This window comes from Mesocricetus auratus, unplaced genomic scaffold (assembly GCF_017639785.1).
Source record: "Mesocricetus auratus isolate SY011 unplaced genomic scaffold, BCM_Maur_2.0 Super-Scaffold_100004, whole genome shotgun sequence".
Lineage (NCBI taxonomy): Eukaryota > Metazoa > Chordata > Mammalia > Rodentia > Cricetidae > Mesocricetus > Mesocricetus auratus.
The window spans coordinates 70,339,543-70,353,327 of NW_024429189.1; the positions used below are offsets into that span (position 1 = coordinate 70,339,543).

Below are 13,785 nucleotides of genomic sequence, written 5' to 3' on the forward strand. Positions count from 1 at the left end.
GATTTGCAAAAATTCAAGAATGACGTGCTTTATGCTGCTGAGCTTGCTTTAGATGCTTTACACAAACCAAACCATGAAGAAAGAAAACCTCTAGGAACTGTCTGGATGAAGACATGCTCTAGACAGGGAGGAATGCTGGCGGTGTAGCCTTTCCCTAGAGTGTTTCCCCATCCACACTGCAGGACTGTTGCCTCGAAGTAGTGTAGTCATTGATTTGAAGACCCCTTCCATTCACATCATCATATCTCATTGTAAAGTGATCATATGAACACAACCCGTGGTCACGATGACTATGTTTGTGTCTGCTCTCTCACCGGACATAACAATTCACCACTTGACAAATGAAGGTGAATGTGAGCAGAGCTTACAAGCTAACCAGGGTGGATAGCTAGTGGGTCATGTTAAGTGCAGTTTTGTGTTGATCTTATCACCTCTCCTTTGTTGGAACTGAGTCTAATATAGCCCATGCTGACCTTGAAATCACTGTATAGCCAAGGAAACCTTAAACATCTGTGATTGTCTCTATTCCCCCTTTAGTTCCTAACTAGATATGGATTGTACTATCACAGTTCTGTAACGTTGTGTATCTTTATTAAAAATAAAGTTACTCTGTCTTCCTAGCTAATCTGATGTTCCTGGAGACTGAATTTATTATTATTGTTGTTGTTGTTTTTATAGCACCCATGTCATTGTGTCTCCTCACTACCCATATACCAATACCACTGACTGCTCAATGTACTTTTCAAGAGGCAGCTCTCACAGGTTAAAGGACACACTCTAAGAATTAGTTGCAGATTCCGGTCCTGCTTTACCACATTTTAAATCTATAGCCTTGGGGAGTCACTTAGCCTCTCTGAGCCTTAGTTTCCTCATGTGCAACATGGAGCTAAAATCCTCCATCTCACAGGGCTGTTGTGAGGATTTAGTGACTCAATTTAAGTCCCTGGTGCAGTTCCCAGTGTACAGTGGTTGTCTCGTAACTACTGCTTCCTTTTTCCTTTAGTAATCATTTACAGTAGTCGGTTTCAGGAGGGCTCATAGGCTGGGTAAACAATGTTTTGCCTTTAAGAAGAATACAGTTTAGTTTCCTCTAGTTAAATGAGTAACTTGGGCTACCCTAGTGCCCAGTGCTTAACTCCCAGCAAGAGTCCTCCATGTCCCCTGAAGCAGGAAGTGAGGGACCCTTCCCTAAGACAAGGTAAGACACATAAACCCTTTCTGGAGCAGTCACATACCAAGCCAGGGTAACAAGAGAAATTTTGGGTTAAAAAATGCCTGGAAGTACATAAACCTCCTTGTAAAATAAGAGTGTAGGAAGCAGCTTTTATTGCCATCTCTGTCTGTCTCTGTCTGTCTGTCTGTCTGTCTGTCTGTCTGATAGACATCACAAGTATCTGAATATGCTGGTGATCCGGCTCACCTAGGTTCCACCCCTGAGATGCAGCTCTTCCAGGGCCTCTATCACTCCAGCCAGGTCAGACAATCTGAACATTGAAATCTACAGAGAGGCTGGGCTAAGCCAGTGTAAGGAGAGGGGAAGGTTGTCAAGAAAGAGGATGTAGAAGGACTTGGGAGCCCAGTGTACACAGGGGCTATGAAGTTAGCTCTGCTGGAGGGGTATCCATTCTCAGTCAAGACCCATTCCAAACTCCATACAGTGAGCTCTGGAGATCAGGCTGCCAGCTGCTGGTCAGAGAAAGAACAGTTGCAGTCGTGTTTCTGATTGACGTCAAGGCAGGCCATGGTGACACAGCACTCGTGGGGACCATCCCTTCCTGACCTCCCTAAGTCAACAGCAAAGGCAGGACATTTGGTAGATTGCTGCATGGTCGCCACTATCCCCCTCTACTTCGTCAACAATAGAAGCCCTCCATAATTTAGCTCAATATTTGGTTGCCCTAGATGCAGACTACATTTCCCAACTTTCCTTTCAGCTAAACTTGGTCACAAGACAAAATCCTGGTATATAAGATGGAAATGGAGACAGATATGTAAATTCCATAAAATGTTAAAGGCAGAGAAATCTCCTCTCCTGTCCAGTAAGTTGCAGTTCATATGTTCTGCCTGGGACTAGCATGGTTATCCTGATCCTTGATGTTGTAGATAGCAGAGCATAAATCTAGGAGGATTCTGGGGCTTTGAAGACTGTGGCATTGCCATAACAGCTGGCAACACTTAGCAAGTGGCTCTGGAGCAGGTTCAAAAGTCTAAGTTTTCCAGTTATCTGGGAAAAAAAATCATGGAGCCTAATGGGATTGAGTAACATCGTTTAAGTGTTTCCTGTGTCTCAGGTCTGTCTGAGGCACTGCACATGCATTAGTTCATTTAATCCTTACAGCAATCCCATGAAGCAAGTGCTGTGCCACCCTTGTCCTGTAGATGAGGAAACAAGTGTGAGGCAAACCAGCAAGCTTGCTCAAGTTCACATGAGCAGACAGTAGAAGTATGTCTGATCCCGGATCACCAGGCTCCAAGCCCACTCCTAGCCACCTATGGAACGCAGTGGTGTCAGAAGAGCACAGCAGATTAGTTCGGGTGGTTCCTGCTCTTATCTCCTCTCATCCAGAATTAGCTTTTTCTTTTAATAACTGCAAAATGGACTCTGTTACTTTCTGTAGCAGCCTAGAGGACCATTTGTGTGTCATTGGGGGAGGAGGGAGGGGTGTTGTTCTAAAACATGAAGTCCATTACAAAATTAGAAGTCTGGGGTGAGCGACCTTTTTTAAAACTGGTTATCATATTCTAAGCTGATCATCACTATAGACTTGGTTCTATTAACCTTACATTGAGGGGCACTCAATCTCTGAGATGCAGGTGTGAGTGTGTGTGTTGCATTCAACATGTACTGCTGGAGGAGTGAATTCTAGTGCTCTGCCTAGATGCCCTCTTTAGAGTACATGCTTCCTCTCCTCACATCTGCACTCCTGATCAGAAACTTCTTAATGCAGGTCACAGCCTCATAGTAGGTTTCCTAGAGGCTGAGACAAAGCTGATGGGGGTATGAAGGCTGGACTCTTTGACCTTAATTCAAGATCAATCTTCAGGGATATCAAACCTGAGGATGTACACCTTGGCCAACTTCCCCATCTACTCACAGTCTGCCATTCCTTATCACCACGCTGGTATAGCATTTGCGTCCTGACCCCCCTAAGCCTGCCCATGGCATTATGTACCAGAATCAGCTTCTGAAGTACATATTGTCACATATATCCCCAAGTAAAAATCCAAACCAAGGCCGGGGGCTGTGACTTAGCTGGTAACGTGCTTTACCAAGCAAGGATGCCGAACTGAGTTTGAGTCCCAGAATCTAAAAACCCATTCTTTGCCCTTTGAAACATTATCACACCTATAATAACATGTTTTATCATTGTTTTTCCAAAAGGTTAAAGACTGATGAAGTCAAGTTCTGTGTTCTCCTTGTGCATGACTGTGTGTGACATCTAATACTCCCTGGCACATAGTAGAGGCTCATATACATGAGAAGGGTAGAAGAGGTCATAACACATACCGATATTTGAGAATAGATGGCCTCTGACTTTTTGAACCTTGCACTTCAGAACAGATACTCAGGCAATGGCACAGAGATAGCTTGGCAAACCAAGGTAAGCTTGGCAAACCTTGAAGGAAAGAAAGGATGTGTTGAGGATGTGGCATAGTGTATGGTGGATTTGGCTGGTAGAGGTGGGGAAGGAAGGCAGGGAAGCACATCAGAGCCCACCTCCCCAGAAGAAATGATGCTTGAGCTTGGGTAGATGCAGCTGGTCCCCTGAAACAATGTTTTGAATGTAGTACTATGGATCATTTGGGTATCCATCATTTGTGGCTGGGTGACAGTGCAAGGCAAGAAGTAATACCTGGTACACTGTACTCCGGTGACTCAGTCTTGATCGTCTACCCACTAGATGTCAGTAGTTCCACCATCTGAGCCGTAGTTGTGACAATCAGAATGTGTGCAAACGTTGTCAAATATCCCCTGTGTGGCACAATCCAATGGAAATTCAGTTTGGGCTGGGGAAGAGGCAAGGTGACTGAGTAGCCAAGTGTGGGAATGACCAGTGGAAGTAGGATGTATTAGCAGAGGCCATGGGTAGGAAAGTTGTGTTCCTGGAGCTTCCAGATTGCCTGGGCAAGGCTAGCCTTGACTTTCAGAGGTAGAAAGGGCCAGATCCCGAAGGCTGAGAAAAAGGAGAGTAAATTGTCTGCTTCCTGGGGGTGTGAACCTACAAGGCTAATGACAGGATCTCCTGGCTAGAAACACCATCCAGAAAATGAAAAGGCTTCCCTAAGTCCAGAATCCTGAAACAGTGTCAGTGGAGCTGGGTGGTTACATGTAGCCCATCCATCCAGCCTGCTTCCCAGGACTGATGAGGGGGTGATATATAAACCTCTGTGGGCTTCATTCCATAAATCAGCAGACACTCCCTGGTGTTTGCATTGTTAACGGCAGCACCTAGCCCTCCAGTGTTGCTGCAGAGACTTGTCCTGAAGCTGCCTCCCCTCCTGGAACTGCCCAAGCCAGTTGGCAAAGGGAAGCAGGTTGCTGGGTGATTAGGTCTGAAGCTCATTTTAAAATCAGAAGAAAAAAAAAGCCTGTCAGCAGAGATGTAGGATTGGTGTGCTGCTGAGCTCCTCCCATCAGGTAAGGGGGTCACAGAGCCTTGGAGATAGAGCTGACCTGAGGAAGGACCCCAGGGCCTACAGCTTCTAATCACCTCCTTCCCTGCCGAAAGTTCCCAGGTATTCCTACACTGGGTTATTGTAAAAAGAGAAGTCGCCAAAGCTAACCCCCGTGGAACTCAGCTTCCTCTGCTACCCAATACATAACGACATAGTTCTGCTTTAGTGATGGAAGTGGGAGGCTGGCATTAGACCATCTAGTGAGCATCTTCAGTGTAGATACCCCAGCTCATGCTCCTAATAGCCCCACAGACTCCCCAGGGTGTGCGATGGTTCTCAATCCCTGGGTTTTCCTTTTGCCTGAGACTCTATTACTGTTTGGTAAGACATTAACCCTGATAGTCTTAATTTAAGATGTTTATGTGTCTCTTCATGGACTTCTTTTTGCACTGATTTTTATCTTTTTAAAGTGCTGTGTTTAGGCTGGGGTTGTAGCTGAGTGGTAGAGTACTTGTCTAGCATGTGCAATCATTTGGGTTGGATCTACAGCAGGTCACACACATGTAAATATATAATCATTCAGACATCTATCTTGGTGCCTGAAGTTTGTTGGTGTCCCTTAAGTTTTATTTTGTTCTGAATTGTGATTAAAAAAATACACAGAACACACCAATCGTCATCCTAACCATCTTTACGTGTATTATTCAGGCATTAGATACATTTTCATTGTTGTGCAACCATTGTCATAATTCATCTTCAAAACTCTCCTCAAAAGGAAACCCTATGCTCACTAAACTCTAACTTCCTGTTTCCTACTCTGATTCTAGCAAACCACCTTTGTATTTTCTGTCTCTATGAGTGTGACAACCCTCAGAAGCTCACATAAGTAGACTACTGTGATATTTTTATGCTGGCTTGTTTCAGTTAATACAAGAGTTATCCACGTTGTGCCGTGTCAGAATTTACTTCCTTTTTAATAACGAATAATATTTGTTTATGTTTATGTGTATGCATTTGTGCATGTGTGTGTTTTCTGTCTATTGTTTCTGAGTATGTGTGTTTGTGTACACACCTCCATCTCCCCTCTTTCTCTGTGTTATTCATTTATTCACTCAGGGATGCCTGCTTCCATCCTTTAGCAACAGTGAAATCCTGCTTTCAGTTCTTCTTTGTTCTATACCCAGAAGAGGAATTGCTACATGTTTAATTTCTTAAGGAACAGTCAAATTGTTTTCTCATCACAACTGCACCATTTTACATTCTCAACAATGGTGAGCAAGTATTTCAATTTCCCAGTCTTTACCAACATGTGTTACTTTCTTTCCCCCTTTTCCTTTTATCTATTTTTCATAGAGTAGCCATCCTAATGAGTGTGAGGTGGTACTGTTCTTTCAACACTGCAGCTGAGGAGGGTCTCCCTTGATGCCCTGGAGTCCCAGTCTGGCTCTCTGGTGCAAATCATCACCTGCTGAGCTCTGGTCCTGTTACTGTTTTTCATCCCTTGCTTGAGATGATGTAGGAGAAACAACTGTGATTTAGAGTAGGAACCTGGCTCTGCCACACAGTGGCCATGTGACCTGTGCTTTAGCTCTCTCATCCAAAGAAAGAAGGTAACATCTCTCCTTACCTTAGAGTTGTCATGAAGAGTAAGTGAATTAACACATAGGAAATTCGTGGACATCATAAGCTCCATAGCTGTGTAAGTGGTAGCTACTATTACTGTTGACCTTATCCGAAGACATAATTTTTGTTTTTAAATACACCTATTATATTGGAAAGATTGAGATTTTTAAAAATTTGCAAAGATCAAACAATATGTTACCATTTGCCCTTCACCTAACTTCCTTTAATATTATTGTCTTTCACAAGCATGTATGTTTGTCAATACAAAGGAATTAACACTGGCACATTATTCCTAGCCAAGTTGCTGTCTTTACTTACATTTCATTAATTGTATCATTAATGCCACTTTTTTTTTTAATTCTGTGACCCAAACCAGATACCACATTGCATTCAGGCTGAGCTGTTGCCATTTGTTTTACTTTCTATTTGTTATTTGCCTGAATGATTTTTTTTCCTTTTTTAATTTAAATTAGAAACAAGCTTGTTTTACATGTCAATCCCAGTTCCCTCTCCCTCCCCTCCTCCCCTGCCCCCCCCCACCAACCCCCTATCCTATCCTATCCTATCCTATCCTATCCTATCCTATCCTATCCTATCCTATCCTATCCTATCCCCTTTCTGCTCCCCAGGGAGTGTGAGGCCTTCGGTGGGGCATCTGCAAAGTCTGTCATATCATTTGGAGCAGGGCCTAACCCCCCCAACCCCCGTGTGTGTCTAGGCTGAGAGAGTATCCCTCTATGTGGAATGTGCTCCCAAGGTCCTGAGTGGTGTTTTTTTTTTTTTTTTTTTTTTTTTTTGAAGCTGGAATTTGAATGTCTTTAGACAGAACATGGCTCTTCATCTGCTACACTCTCCCAGCATCCCAACAGGCTCTGACATCAAGAGACTATTTCAGACTCTTATGTTTACCTGCTTGGAGATGTGTGGATCTGTGACCCCCAAGTTCAGTGACAGTCTGTCCCATCCCTTCTCAGAGGCTCTAACTGAATGAGGAGTTCCGGGTTTCCAAAAACCACCCTATTGAAATGTATATGCTCTCAGAGACTTGGTCCACACCAGCTACTCAAAGCTAAAAGCCTTGATAGAAAATAGGTGATGCAAAAAAGAGCCCATGGGAACAGTGAGTGAAAAGGTGCCTGGAAGTAAAATGCCTGCAGGGGGAGCGGTCCCTCCAAGGGGAGCTGCCAGCCATTGCTGCTAGACTCGCCTGTCTTTTGTCTAGGGGGAGGCCCTGCTTGAGTTGGATCTTGATTCCTTCTGCTAGGCTGTGGGTGCCCACACCCAAAGGGGCTGCTGGCATCATGGAACTCTGAGCCTAAAGAAGCCTACCACGTGTTTAGTACCCAGTCTTTCCCTTTATTCCTTGGCCCTCCCCTCCCTTCGCAGGGTATAATTATGAACCTTAGTGACCAATGGGGAAAAAAGTCTAAGAAACACCCAGCTACCTCAAACAGTCCAGTGCTGTGTCTACCCCGAGCAAAGTGCTAAACAGAGATTTGAAAGTGACAACCCAATATCTAAATGATAGCTGCTGTAGGATTTTTTAAACTTGACTTTGAAATAGACCATAGACTTTTAGCAGCCAACCATCTTACTGTCTTGACACATCTAGAAGTGCACACTCAGAGTTTCACATTAGATAACTTTTATGTGGGGGTATTTAGAGGCATTATTTACTATTGACCAATAATAGCATGGATGGCCAGAAAGTAATGATGAGAGGTTTGATTAAACAAACAAAAGAGTCCAAAACTGTTTTCCTAACTTAAATTCTTGTTCTTACTTGCGGGTAGAGCTTACCAGACACCTCCAATTTCAGCCATACAATTACCCCAGCACCTCTCTTGTTGCTACCTACCGTGTAGTTGGGCAATAGAATGGATCAGAAAGGCCACATTGTGAGTAGCAGCTTTGCAGTCACTGACTGGCTGTGTGAACTTGGGCAAGTTACTCAACCCCTTTGTGCCTCACCTTCACCTGTCAAATGGGGATAATTGTAGCACCTGCCTCCCAAGGTTGTTGTGAGGTTAAATGAAAAGCAGGTGAGGCAACACATACGCAATGCTTAGCGCAGCACCTTGCAAGTAATACGCTCCCCCGACCTTTAGCTTTTGTTATTTAGAAGGATCTGGAAAAGGCAATGTAAGTTTGGAGGCAAGGTAAGAGGTCTGAGAAGAAAGTAAAAGGAAAGCTCTTGGGCATGGGCTGGCTTCTCATCAGCTTGAGTAGCCTTCATACTGAGTGGCTCATTGCTTTGGGCTCCATTTGCCAGATGGGAAGGGTTAGGTTCAGAAGGTCCATCTGATGTGGCGCTGTCATGTGGAAAGAGAGGCCATATAGCTGACCTTGAAACAGAAGCAAGGTACAGCTAGGAATGTGAACTTCAGTGTCAAAAGCCGAGAGAATTCTTCTGCGTGCCGCTGCAGCTAGGTACATATGGAGGGGAGCATGCCCCGTGCCTGCCTCACTTACCTCATGTACAACTGCTCCTGGCTTGTAGCCTTTGTTATGGTAGCTCTAGAAAACAAACACAAGCGGGGACGCTGGTTATAGCGCATGGGTTACTGGGGGTTCCTGCAGCAGTATTTTTAGAAGTCTTTAAGAAAGCAACAAGAAAATACCTCACTGGACACAAAGATCCCCCGAGTCTGTATCTCTTGGTCTTGGGCAGCCGCAGCCCCCTCCCCCAGCTTCTGTATCACAGGTGAGAAGGCTAATGCATGGCATGGAAAGGTGAGGGCTGGCTTTGTTTGTGTGTCTTAGCTTATGATATTAAGTTAAAGGGAAGGGTTTTTTTTAATGCACTTGGCGTAGAAGTGCGGAGAGACACAACAGCAGAGTGAAATGGACTAGAAGCTAGACAGAGCATCCACAGGCATCCGAAGGGTGAGAAGGTTAGCAAAACAGTGACCTCATTGCTGGCAGACGACTGGAAAGCACCAAGCCATGTGGTCAGATACTCCAGAGGGCCCCGCTGTAGTTCTTGCGCAGGCAATCTGCCTCCACACCAGTGTGCCACCGTGCGGCGTTAGCGTCTCTTAACTTCAGCTCAGTCACCCTGGGGAAGAGTAGCCCCTTGAGAGGATTAATTCTGTGGTTCCCTTCTTTCTAACTGGCTCTCTGCCTAGTCTCCAACCTTTGCCACCCTTTTGGGCAGACCAATGAAGTCCGATGTTCAGAGATGCCTGGCTACAAATACTACTGTCCTGAAGGAAGGCTGTGGTCAGGAAATCAGCATGTACGCATCCCATGCCCCAGTCTGTTCCTTCTGTCCCACTTGCTGGTCAAGCTGCTGTATCTGGTTTGAGCAGGTATAGTCAGTGCCCTGCAAAATGGCAACAAGTCAGAGGGGGGCAGGATAAGACAGGTAAGAAAGTTTAGGGACAGGAGGAGCTGTCATGGGAGGGGGAAGGAAAATGACTCCAAGGTTTGTTATCTTTGGCCCCTTGAACACTTCTCCGCCTTGGTGAAGCAACCTCCCTAAGTAGCTGGCCTACCCATAGCCCCACATGAAGCGTGTGGAACAAGCTCACCTCCTCACTCCTCTCCCGAGGATGAGGTCACCTCCTGAGTTCTTTCCTGTGTTTCTGAATGTAGCTGGCAAGCTGTTTCATCTCCTTTCTCCTTCTGTAGGTGACCTCTGAGTGGCCTCGGATGGAAACTGACAGGACAGGGACTCACGGGCAAAATGCATAGCGCCTGGGAGCTGAGCACACTTCAGCCAACCTCAGCGAGTCCCAGACTGGGTTCTCCCAGCTGGTCCTCACTGTCTTGCTTCATCCCACTCAAGAAAGGTGGTCCATGAAATGCTGAACTCTACTGATCAATGGCTTCATGTGGTGGGAAGCATCATTTCCTCTGAAACTGACAGCAATTCCAGGGTTCTAAAACATTGTCCCTTACCCTCATGGACACTTAGGATTCATAATACAGATGGGGAAGAGCGGTAGACCAGAAACAGACAGGGAAGTCATCGCTGGACTGAAAGTTTAGACCTGCTTCACTCTGTGTGTGTGTGTGTATACACGTGTATGAGTGCGTATGCACATGTGTGCACCTGTATGTGGAGGTGAGAGGACAACCTCTGATACAATTCCTGAGGCACCATACACCTTTTCTTGGACATTGAGTCTCTCACTGGCCTGGAATCCACCAAATAGCTTAGGCTGACTGGCCACTGGGATCTACTTGTCTTGGTCTTCTTAGACCTGGGATTACATGACATGAATTGCCATGCCCAGTGGTTTTTATTTTGATCTATTTTATCGTTTTGTTTATGTGTATCTGTGTTTTGCCTGCATGTGTGTCTGGCTCTGTTTGCACACTTGATAGCTGTGGAGGCCAGAAGAGGGCATTGGATCCCCTAGAACTGAAACTACAGACAGTTTTGAGCCACCATGTGGGTGCCGAGAATTGAACCTTGGTCCTCTGCAAGAGGAACAGGTCCTCCTAACATCTCTCAGTGCCCTCCCCACCATGTTTTGTTTATTTGTTTGTTTTTCTTTTTCTTTTAATAGGTTCTAGTGATCAAACTCACATCTTCATTTTGCACAGTAAAGCACTTTACTGAGCTATTCACCTGCCCAGTCTTACTGCTTTATTTTTTACCACTCACCATTTCAGTTGTGTTTCTAGTGAAGTTTCATACCTGCATAAATACATATAGATGACTTCATTCTGTGACTAAAATGTAATAGTACATTCCCAGCCTTCCCAACTTTCTATGCGTCTTTTATGTATTGAGTTGTATCCCCCAAAATTCATGTTAAAGTTCTAGATTTCAGAACCAAGATGACTTTATTTGGTTATGGGTTCTATACAGGGGTAATAAAATTTTAAAAAAAGGTCATTAGGGTTTGCCCTACTCCAGGTGACCTTATAAAAAGAGGGAAACAGAGTATAAATGTCTGTAATCCAAGTCCTTGGAAAGCAGATGCAGGAAGATTGGAAGCTCAAGGCTATTGTGGGCTATACATCACTGCCCTGCCATGGGGAGAATAATTAAAGTTTGTAGACAGACATGTGAAGGAAGAAGTTAGCGCAAATGTGAACTTGGTGATCTACAAGCTAAGGAGAGAGCCCTAAAAAGACCCTTCCCTTATAGTCCACAATCAAAGGCATTGAACATGGATGGACTCACAATGAATCCCTGTTGCCTCACCGCGGCATTTGTGGCACTCTGTTACAACAGCCCAGGAAACTGGTGTCTAATACCTTTATCACCAGTCACGGCCTTTGACTGCAGCCTGGGAACTATTCTGTGTTTTTCACTCTATAGTTTCACAGGGTTCAGAATGAAATCACAGTCATATTGTATGCAGCCTGAATTTAGCTTCCTTCATACAGCATAAGTCTTTTGAGATTCACCCACACATTTTTTTCAGTGATTTTCATTGCTAAGAAGTACCCCATTGTATGGATACAGAGTTTGTTTATCCATTCACCAGTTGAAGGACATTTGGATCATGTCCAGGTTTTGGTTATTGTAACTAATGCTTCTGTAAATGCTCATGTATGCAATTTTTGGGTGTGAGTCCATGTTTTGATTTCTGTTGGGCAAATACCTAGGGGTGGGATCCCCAGATGATATGATAAGTGTATGTGGAAATTTGCAAGAAACTATCCAGCCATTTGCAAAGTTGCCATTGCATTCTTGTGTTTCTACCAGCATTGGGCGAACACTTACTTGGTACATGTCTTCATGGTGCTCAGTTTGCTTGCTTGGGTTTTGCCAACCCACCAGGCATGCGCATCTATCTCTCTGTGGTTTTAGATTTCACTTTACTAATGTGACATCTCTTTACGTGTTTATTTTCCACCCCTATAACTTCTTTTGTGAACTATCGAGTTAAGTCTTTCCTCACTTTTAATTGGGTCATTGACTTCATTGAGTTTTGAGAAAAGTCCTTTATCAAACATGTTTTGTTATTGTTTTCAACCAGTCTTCACTTTGCCTTTTCTTAACACTGAAGAACAAGATTTAACTTTATAAAACAATTAAGTTAGCTTAAGAAGTAATGGGTTTCGTTAATACCCATTCATGCATTTATAACACTATACCTCACTGTAGCTTGACTCTTTCTATCACAGCCAATCATCATGTCCCACACTTCTTTAAAGTTTGCTGAAAACTGTTACATCTCAGAATACTTTCAGTTTTGATGTAGACCAAGTTATCATTTTTTTCATGAGTCTCTTTAAAGAATTCTGCCCAAGGTTCCAAAGGTTTCAGAGCCTTCACTTTTATCCTGAGTGGACAGCTGGTTTCACCCTAGTCAGATCATCTTCCATGAAGTGTGGACATCGAAGTCGACAAGTGTTTTTCAAATATTTGGGGGTTTTGTTTTGTTTTGCTTGTCTGTTTGTTTTTTTGAAACATGATCTTATAACGTAGCCCTGGCTGGCCTAGAACTCACAGAGATCTGCCTGTATCTGCCTCCCAAGTGCTATGATTAGAGATAGGTGTGCATCACTATGCACAGCTAACTTGTGAAGTTTCTGAAAGGAAAGAAACCTACTTCCTCCTGGTCCACACACAACGCTGCCAGAAAAAAAACAGATGGTGATGCTCCTCAGGACGAGTGCTCCTGAGGTTCAGGACCAAGGAGATCCCTTTCACACCTCACAAACCCCTCAGGACCACATGGAAAGCCAACCGTATTGGTGCCGAGGATGAGGATAAGCCGAGGTTCCACATGTCTGAAAAGTTCTAGATGATCTTCAACTCTGGTCTGAATACATCACTTTGAGTGAGTGATAAAGTTCTAGAATCTTCAACATGCCAAAGTGGTTAGTCTGCCATCATCAATATAAGACTGGAAATTTCTACAGTGTGTTTCCTCAAGGAGATCAAAGTGCTACTATATAGGCAGCTGTTTTCCCTCCCTCCGATATTCTACCATAGTTCCCATTTAACTGATAGGTACAGCAAAGTCTAGGACTGAGCCAAGTTTACCAGAACCTGGCAGAATCATGGTCAAAAGACTGCTGCAGCTAGATGGAGACTAGTGCCACTGTGGACTGTGATAAAAATCATTGCTATACAAGACTTTATTCTGTTACAGCAGAAACCCAAACTGCCAAAAAAAAAGTGTATGGGAAAGAGGGGGTTTGTTTCATGTAACTAAATGTCTGAGGTTGGTTAGTTTCAAGTGCAGTCAGATGTAGGTGTTTGGCTCTCTGAAAATTCTCCTTCTATACTCCTCTAAGTCCATTTCCCTCCCAGGTTCCTTACATGCCAAGGCAAGGAGGTCACTAGTTGGTCTAGTATTACGTTTCTTTAACCCCTCCAACAGAATACAGCTCCCTTTCCCTAGTCATTTTGGTGGAAGATCTACATTTGAGTTCATTAGTTTAGCTCAGGCCAATGCCTGCTCATGTGACTGTAACTCTGATCAGTATAAGCAGCAGATGCTGTGACTTGATGGATTGGTCCCAGATGATACCTTGAGCTCAAGAGGGAAGTCAATCTCACTGGACCAAAATGAGAAATATGAGATGATTTGCTGGAATCATTAGGAATCTATGTGCATGAAAGGCTATTTT

At 44.1% G+C, this 13,785-nt stretch overlaps 2 long non-coding RNA genes across 2 annotated transcripts in view; both read left to right on the top strand.

Moving 5' to 3' along the window:
* Positions 1 to 1,077: 1,077 nt before the first annotated feature.
* The window catches only part of LOC121140455, a 39,595-nt gene continuing 26,887 nt past the window's right edge, over positions 1,078 to 13,785 (top strand). The window contains exon 1 of the long non-coding RNA XR_005877296.1: positions 1,078 to 1,198. This is a non-coding gene — a long non-coding RNA (uncharacterized LOC121140455). The remainder of the gene's footprint in view (positions 1,199 to 13,785) is intronic.
* Positions 4,215 to 12,178, top strand: LOC121140456. The gene is made up of 2 exons (XR_005877297.1): positions 4,215 to 4,639; positions 9,874 to 12,178. It is a non-coding gene; the product is annotated as an uncharacterized LOC121140456 (long non-coding RNA).